Raw genomic sequence first — 9,929 nt, forward strand, 5'->3', positions numbered from 1 at the left:
AATCTCAGAAAATTAGAATATTACATGCAATCAATAAAACAAGGATTGTACATAGAACAATATCGGACCTCTGAAAAGTATAAGCATGCATATGTACTCAGTACTTGGTTTGGGCCCCTTTTGCAGCAATTACTGCCTCAATGTGGCATGGAAGCTATCAGCCTGTGGCACTGCTGAGGTGTTATGGAAGACCAGGATGCTTCAATAGCAGCCTTTAGCTCTTCTGCATTGTTCAGTCTCATGTCTCTCATCTTTCTCTTGGCAATGCCCCATAGATTCTCTATGGGGTTCAGGTCAGGTGAGTTTGCTGGCCAATCGAGCACACTAATCCCACGGTCATTGAACCAGGTTTTGGTGCTTTTAGAAATGTGGGCAGGTGCCACGTCCTGCTGGAAAATGAACTCAGCATCCCCACAAAGCTCATCTGTGGAAGGAAGCATGAAGTGCTCCAAAATCTCCTGGTAGATAGCTGCGTTGACCCTGGACTTAATGAAGCACAGTGGACCAACACCAGCAGATGACATGGCTCTCCAAATCAACACAGACTGTCGAAACTTCACACTGGACTTCAAGCATCTTGCAGTGTGTGCCTCTCCATTCTTCCTCCAGACTCTGGGTCCTTGGTTTCCAAATGAGATGCAAAAGTTGCTCTCATCAGAAAAGAGGACTTTGGACCACTGAGCAACAGACCAGTTCTGTTTTTCTTTAGCCCAGGTAAGACACTTATGAAGTTGTTTGTTGTTCAGGAGTGGCTTGACAAGAGGAATACGACATTTGAAGCCCATGTCCAGGATCTGTCTGTGTGTGGTGGCTCTTGATGCACTGACACCAGCCTCAGTCTACTCCTTGTGAAAGTTCCCAACACTTTTGAATGGCCTTTTCCTGACAATCCTCTCCAGGCTGCGGTCATCCCTGCTTCTTGTGCACCTTTTTCTTCCACACTTTTCCCTTCCACATAACTTTCTATTAATGTGCTTTGATACAGCACTTTGGGAACATCCCACATCATTTGCAATTACCTTTTGAGGCTTTCCCTCCTTATGGAGGGCGTCAATGATGGTTTTCTGCACAACTGTCAGGTCAGCAGTCTTTCCCATGATTGTGATTCCTACTGAACCTGACTGAGGGACCATTTAAAGGCTCAGGAACCCTTTGCAGGTGTTATGGCTTAATTAGCTGATTAGAGTGGGACACTTTGAGCCTAAAATATTGAACCTTTTCACAATATTCTAATTGTAAGCTGTAAGCCACAATCATCTCAATTATGACACATCACGGCTTGAACTATCTTGCTTTGCATGTAATGAGTCTATCTCATATATTAGTTTCACCTTTTAAGTTGCATTACTGAAATAAATGAACTTTTGCACGATATTCTAATTTTTCGAGTTTCACCTGTCTCATTGTTGAGTGGGCTGGCAGATGACAGCTACAAGTAAAAGCTATGGGCCTTGGGCAGGCACTAGGGAACACAGGTGCTTTGAAGAGGACTGGGATTGTTATGGGCAGGTATTATGGAGGGTAGCAAGTGAAAAAGCAGCAGGAGAGCCTTTTGATTTCCTGTCGGTTTCCGTGTTGACTTTGCTAGTGGGAAGCCAGCAAGGAACCTCAGAAATCACAATCATTTGACTCCAACGCATTGCAACATTGTAGCAATAGCACTTAGATTTATATACCGCTTCACAGCATTTTACACTCTAAGCTGTTTACAGGGTCAGCATGAGTCAATCTTGAACCTGGTAAGATTCAAACTGCTGAGCTGCAGAGTCACAAGCTGAGCACCAATCCACCAGATTGTGATGATGTAATCACTAGGATGCTCTTATAGCCACTACTTTGCATGCCAATCATATGTCCTACTTGTTCACCACTGTTATAACTGAACATTGTGAACTGAGGACTCACTGTATTTGATTTCCCTCAGTATGTTGTCCAACACCAACATAAATTAGATTAAGGACATTTCTCCTTAATCCCATGGTATTTTCATGTGGTAAAGAAACCAGAAACTTAGTCTCTATGTATTGCCAATGGTGATGACATTGATACATTCAAATGTTGTCTTAATCTAATGGAAATGATAAAGTATTGGTTTGTTGTTTTGGCTAAGTAATGGCTGAATAAAGGACTGGCTGGGATAAAACCAATGAGGTCTTGTGCACATTGTAGGAAGTCATAAAGGATAACTTCTTCAACACTGATAAATAAACAAAACACATACTTGGGGATGCCTCCCAACATAAATAAGTAGATTGGAGAACTTTTAATCAGCCTTGTCATATTCCAAATTCTAGTTTTTCTCAGATAGATCACAATGACCTCTGCCCTGGTAATTTCACATTTGGAGTCAACTTTGAGTATAAAAGTCTGTAGAGATTCTCAGTCATCCAGGTCATGGTTCTCAGTCATTCAGGTATCTCTACAGACTTTTATTAACTATACAATTTGGGATGAACACCTTTTGAATGGTGTGGGAGTAGGAATAGATTTCCAGTGAAAACATGTCAGACTACAGGAACCAGGAGTGACTCTGGATTCAAGTGACTCTGAGGACACAGATAAACCTCCAATTGCTTCAACAACCCTCTAAAAGGATGCAAATTACCAGCTGTCTGCAAGGAATATAAATCCTTCCATTCCCCACTATCCTATCAGAGCTGAAGAAGCTTCTTGGAGCAAAATGTCTTCAAAAAAAAAAAAAAAGGTCCAGGTGCCTTCTGAAAAGCACCTTTGGGATAGCCTTCAGTATGTTTCAAAAGTTTTGATTTTTGGTAGTTTAACAAACAGAATTCAGAAATAATTCAGCTATTTATTCATTGATATGCCTTTAAAGAATACCTGACTTGGGACCCAAACAGCCAAAGGAGATTTTATTTTTATTTGTATTAAAGTGATTATTTATTAAACACATCATTCTCCCACACAAATCTATAATAATTGTGCACATTTTTCTACATTCAGGAAGCACATTAAACAGAGAATTGATAGCTTCAGAAATCAGGAGCCAAAGATACAAACGAAGAAGCCACCTCAGAATAATCAGATTTCAGCTAGCAAGTTAGAGTAAAGCAATATTACAAGAACAAAAGACAAAATCCAGACATCATGGTATCAGAAACCAATTTTAAGATTCATCAGAAAACCTAGTTATAATTAAAGGAAGTATCTCTAATTGGAGTATTTTCTACATCTGTTCTATTTTGGTTTGCTTTGATGCAAGTATCCTTCCTTCCTTCCTCCCTCCCTCCCTCCATCCCTTTCCTTCCTTCCACTCTGTGGATGATGTTCCATATTCTTTTGTGAACCACTGAATAGAATTTTTGTCATTTCCAGATCAAATGGGCATATCTTCTCAATTTCCTATTCTTTTCTGATACATGAAAATATGTGGAAGTCATATATATTTATGTTTCCAAAAGAGAAAAGCAAGGTGACAGTGTCAATAACACCAGGAGCAATGCTAACAGCATGATAATTAAGCCTAATTCAACCAGCTGGTAGCAAAACCAGTCCAGCTGACAGTCAAAAGAGTATTTTGTCTAAGACAGTTACTACCTAAGTCTACTCACCCAAAAATGATATAAGAACATTAAAGAGAATATTAAAAATATTAGATAGATTTTTTTAAATGGAAATTAGGTAGTATGAATTTAGGAAGCTATATGGAAAAATGGTAAAATATAAACAGAGATTAAAAAAAACAGGATAGAGATTAGAAGGCTAAATAGCCTTTCAAAAGAATAGACATAGGACAGAGACACTGTCTCTCTTTCGTAACAGAAAATAATGCATTTTTTAAAATAAAACAGCACTTCCAGGCTAGATCTGATGTGTATGTCTCCTGCTTGATCCTGTACCATCCTTGATTCCATGACAGATATTTTATTGTTGTCCCACTATTATTCTGTGAAATTACAGAGAAAAACCTAACTTCCAGCATTAAAATCCCAAAATAAATTTCCATATCTATTTCATTCTCTGAAGAAAAGTCTTTCAAATGCTTTTAAAGGTAAAAAGACCTATCTTAACAGTGGCTGAAAAAAAATTACGTCATTTTTTAAAATTCTTTTTCTTTTTCAGGACTTTCCATGAATTACACTATGGAGAATAGGTTATTACTCAGGAATATACTACTGTATTTTATCTACATGCACCTTAAATTACAACTCTTTTTTCTGGATGAAATGTTTGAAATCTTTAACAGTGGCCTCCACTTATTCATATGGGATTATGACTTTTTTTTTACCCTCTCCAGTTAGTTATCTGCAAAAACAAGAATTTTCTACAGTCATCTACAGAAGATTCTCATTTACATTTCATTTCTTTTGCAATTACAATGTCTGGCATTAGAATGACTATTTACCATATCCTGTTCATGTCCTGTATTTTGTCTTTGGCTTTTTCTAAGATTAGAACTATTCTGATTCTATAGTTCACTGACTCTAGCAACAAGAAAGAATTCCTATCCCTGAGCCCCAGTTCAGCTGAAACATTTCTTAACCCATCTTTTAAAAATAAATTCCAATATTTTTCTGCACATGCTAGTTGAATATGGTATCTATCAATGCATAGAGTATCCAAAACATATTTACCCTGCAGTTAGATTACTCAGTTTCATTTTCCAAGAAAGTACAGTCAATACTTAGTTATTAGTCTTTTATAGCCTGAAGTGTGAAAGACTCTTTTCATGCCAGTCTTTTGATAAAATTATGTAGTTTTACATTTTGTACATTTTTGCAACAGAAAGAGTTGGAATATTTAATGAAAAATAATTACAATCTCCAAATTCCATCTCCAGTCCAGCTGGATTAGTTTCTGAGAAGAAAATATATGTATTCACAGCCATTTATTTTCCTATATGAAATTAAAATCAGATTGAAGGAAGGCAATTTGGAAATAAAAAACTAATTATAGTAATACAATTTAGAATTAAAAATATTAGCATATTTATAATTGTCCTACCACTCAATGACTACTTCAGCTTCAACCGTAACAATACAAGAGCACACAACAGATACAAACTCAGTGTTAACCACTCTAAACTTGATTGCAGAAGGTACGACTTCCGCATGTTTCTACTTATACCTATTATCTTATAAGCGATTGACAAATTAAATAAATAAATAAATAATATCTTTTTCCTTTTTTTCTCTTGAGGTCTGCTATTAGGGAGGGAAGGAAGGAAGGAAGGAAGGAAGGAAGGAAGGAAGGAAAGCAGTTACTTGCTAGGAAGTATCCTGTTATATGTTGTTTTAACTTATGATTTGACTTGTCCAGAGTTAGTTAAATTATCGGCAGATATATAAATGTTTTGAATAAATAAATGTAAATCTAATTAAGGGATATTAAGCCAAAGTTTAAGTAGTGGGTAAAGGTATGAAAACTCTTGTAATTTCAAAAATTCAAACTTCTGCCATACCATTTCTTAGTTGTATTACTACAATGCACTCTACATGGGCATGCCCTTGAAGACCATCTGAAAACTGCAACTGGTTCAGAATGTGACAACATGTGAGTTTTGAGCACTTCACTCTCCTCCTATTACACCATTTCTGTGTAAGCTGCATTGGCTTACACTTTCTTTCCAGGTACAATTCGAGGGGTTGGTTATCATCTTTAAAACCTGAATCAGTCTACTTGTAGGGCAGCAACTGCCTGTCCCATCAGATCAAATAAGGTGGGCTCCATTCCAGGTTTCTTATTTAAAAATCTGTCATCTAGCAGGATCCAGAAAGTGTGCCTTCTCTGTAGCTACCCCTGTAGAATAGAACTACACCACCTTCGGTCTGACCTAAGAGTAGTACATAAAATTATCCATTACAACGTCCTACCCATCAATGACTACTTCAGCTTCAACCTCAACAATACACGAGCACACAATAGATACAAACTCAGGGTAAACCACACAAAACTCAATTGCAAGAAATACAACTTCAGCAACAGAGTGGTCAGTGCCTAGAATATTCTACCTGACTCTGTGGTTTCTTCCACTGACCCCCAAACACTTTAACCTCAGACTGTCTACTGTTGACCTCACCCCATTCCTAAGAGGTCTGTAGGGGGCGTGCATAAGCACACCAATGTGCCTACCATCCCTTTCTTAATGTTCCCTTTTATTCGTATCTATTTCATGTATTAATAATCATGTTTATACTTATATATATATTATCAAATGCATTCTTGACAAAGTAAATAAATAAAATAAAATAAATATATATCTTTTCTGTAGAGATCCATCAGGCCCCAACCTTCCTTGCTGTCTGGAAGATCTTGGGAAACTGTGTCTTGCCAGAAGCATTGGAGTAAGATGAAGTCAGAACCCAGCAAGATGATGTGTAAGTATAGCACAGTGCTACCTTGGAGTGCCTTGAGTTTTATAGATTTATATTGTGTGGTTTGGGGGTTTCTAATTGTTTTTAATGATTCAGATGGCACTCAGTTTTATTGTTACATTGTGGATAGCTATATAAATCTGTTTTAAAAAATAAACACATCAATGCATCAAAAATTATTATTCAAGGTACTCTCTTATATTCAGATAGTCCTTGACTTACAACCACAATTGAGCCCAAAATTTATGTTGCTGTGAAACATTTGTTAAGTGAATTTTAACAAAAGTGAAACATTTGTTAAATGAATTTTGCCCCATTATATGACTTTTCTTGCCATAGTTGTTAAGTGAATCACTACAGTTATTAAGTTAATAACACAGTTGTTAGGTGAATCTGGCTTCCCCATTGATGTTGTTTGTAAGAAGATTGACCCCGGGACACTGGAACCATCACAAATGTGAGTCAGTTGACAAGCATTTGAATTTTGATAATGTGACTATGTAGATGCTGCAAAGATCATAAGTTTGAAAAATGTTCATGTCATTTTTTTTCAGTGCTATTGTAACTTTGAACAGTCACTAAAATGAACTGTTGAAAATCGAGGACTACCTGTATTGACTAATCAGAGAGAGTCCTAAATAGTAAAGGAACTTACCAAAGAATAATCACATTTTTAAAACAGTTGAACCTAGCTGTTAAGGAAGACCTTAACAGTTGTTTTCATTCCAATTGCTTTTTTAAAATGAACATAAATAAAAATATGTTTTACTTTTAAAAACAACTGTTTTGCTTATCATGCTTTATTTAATGAAATCATTCACCACCTAGGCAAAGAAACTGCAAAAAAACTGGGTCAATACTCCTAGCTCAGGGGGGCAACCACGCCGGCACATCCGCCCGTGTCTTTACCGCCTAAAAATCCCTGAAAAAAATGGGGCGGCCAAAGGACCCGGCCCACCAAATGAACAACATGGGCTGGGCCCGCCCTGTAGGGCAGCCACCCCGGGACGCCCGTTCCCGCCAGGGCGGCGGGGGGTGCCGCGCCGGGCCCCCGCCGGCGGGCGCGGCCCTCCTCCTCGGCCAACAGCAAACAGGCAGAGAGGAGGAGACCAGCCGCGGTGGGGGGCTTGCGCAAAAGAGGCAGCTACTATCCCGGTTTGCCCGCTCCATGGTCCAGCACCCCTGGGGAAGGCGTCTCGGCTCGCGTCTCCACTCCGGCGCCGTTGTGTCAGGCCCAGAAGTCCGGGCCAGCGACAGAACAGGGCGGCGGTGTGGAGAAGCAGAGTGGAGCCGGAGATCATTAGCCGCCTCTTCGCAGCACAAGAAGCCTCCCCAACTGGCCAGGTGCTCTCCTTCTCTGCCTCCTTCTCTGCCTCTCCCCTCTTGCTCCTCACAGTTGCCCTGAGCTTTACTTGGGCAGCCAGACGCCCGCAGCAGCGCCCGCAGCAGCAACAGGCAGTTCTGCCCGGGCTTTGCTCAGGTGTCCGGCTGAGGCTGTCAGGAGTTGCTTACCGCCCGGCGCAGCTCACGCGCTCTGAGTCCCGCTGTTGCCTTGGGAAGGGAAAGCCAAAACCAGGAGCCGCTGAGCCTGAACCTCCGGTGCCGCTGCTGCCGTTGCAAAGCACCGCCGCGGCTCTTCCTTTTTGCCTTTCCCTTCCCGAGGCAACGTGGGACTGGGCCGCGTGAGCCGTGCCGGCAGTAGCAACTCCTGACTCAGGGGGCCTCCGAGGAGGGGAAGGAGGAGAAGAAGGGGGTGAAGGGGGGCGATTCCCAAAATCTTGTGCTGACCCGGCCCGTCTGTCAAATTTTAAAAGTGAATGCGGCCCCCGAGCCAAAAAGTTTGCCCACCCCTGTCCTAGCTGCAGATAGGTAGACTGGGACTCACAAAAACTTCCACAATGTCAATGTGTTAGTATTATTTTCATTGGTAAAAATCTCTCCATTCCATGTTGCAAAACGCCAACATGACAACCTTCAAGGAACTACTCCAACTTTATCTCAGTAATAGGCAAAACTGCATTAAAAAAAAGTCCACATTTCACACATTGGTTTGAAATTAATAGCCAAACTTCTGTTGTCTTTCCTAATACACTAAATTTTGGGAAACCCAAGAAAACCTGTATGCAACCAATCATCTATTGCCTATATAAATAGTCTATCTTTAGATTTACCTTTAAATTTGTAAATGGAGTAATTTTCTCACTGAAAATATAACTGTGATGTGCCTTTTCCCATTTAACCATATGCTAAATAAATAATAAGTGCATTTCTTGTACTCCAAATTAATAGGAAGGCCTCCAGAATGATGTATGGTTCTCAGACTTTTTTTAAAGCAACTACCCCCAACTTGGATATGTAGACTTTTGCAACTCTTGAGCTAGCATGCCCTCAGCTGAGGTTTCTGAGGGGTTAATCTGAACTTTAAGTCGGATTTAATGAACAGTATCTTGTTTATCTTCCCTTTTTTTCCTTTGCATCAAAGTTTAGCTTAATATGGAGTAATCTTCAGGAATACTGAGAATTGTTTTTTTTTTTCTGAAAAGTACCATGGATAAGTACCATAAGTAGGAAATGCTATTCAGTCCAAAGTGCTGGTCTAGTAATCAGCAGTCTAGAAGAAAGGGAATACAAGAAGACCTCTCTTCATTTGAATCATGAGTACTCTGTATATTTCACTCCAGCTTGATTTTTAGCACCCTTGTGATAGTGCTAAAATGGTAGCACGATGGCTTATATCTGTGGAAAACATTGCTCTCTTATTCAAAGGGTGTTTTCATTTGATGAACAAAATGAAATGAACAGTCCTGGTGCACTGAGGTGAACTGGAACTGAATGCTGAAAGATCAGGCCCAACTTTTCTGCTAAGGTTGTTGTTTAACTAATTTCAGTTAGGCTCCAAGAAAAATGTATGGTTTCTAACATTTTAATTCTTAAATGTAATATATTATTACCAGGCAATATTAATTAGTGGATGAAAAAAGGAGCTCAGCTGAATGCCCCAGACCAATTCCCAAAAGGCTGAGTGTAGGAGATGCAAACCCAGGCCCTGTCTCCAATTGTAAAACAACAGCATCTTTTCCAGGGATTATGAAGAACTTGTACAGGACCACTGTACAATCCCAAAAGAAAACACAGCTACTTTAAAGAACAGCTTTAAAAATAGAGTTTTGGTTGCAATATTTTGCTGGACTCTTTCACTATTTAAAAATCATCTTCTCAAAATTTGTGCCATCTTTTAGTATACAATGGCATTAAAACATGACCATTAATGTACATCTTTTTTCAAAATTCTAAATCCTTTTGCATCCATATCTGTAAACATATGGGTTCATTGTTTAAACATTCTTTAAATTTCTACATACAATTATCAGACAGATTCAGTAATAACATTTAATTTCCACATAACTGAATGAAAAGGGTGGCAGTCAAGATGTAGCAATCAAGAAAGCATAATCTTTGGGGAATCTTTGGCCCATTCTTATCAAAATCTTTCTTTTTTTCTTTTTAATTATTTCTCAGTTTTCTTCATTTGCTGAGAAATATGTTGCCATGAGGAAAAATAATAATCACCAAAGTAACATAATGGCTTTATCATGT

This window comes from Notechis scutatus, chromosome 2 (assembly GCF_049901735.1).
Source record: "Notechis scutatus isolate UNSWTSFEM ecotype Mainland chromosome 2, rNotScu1.2, whole genome shotgun sequence".
Classification (NCBI taxonomy): Eukaryota; Metazoa; Chordata; class Lepidosauria; order Squamata; family Elapidae; genus Notechis; species Notechis scutatus.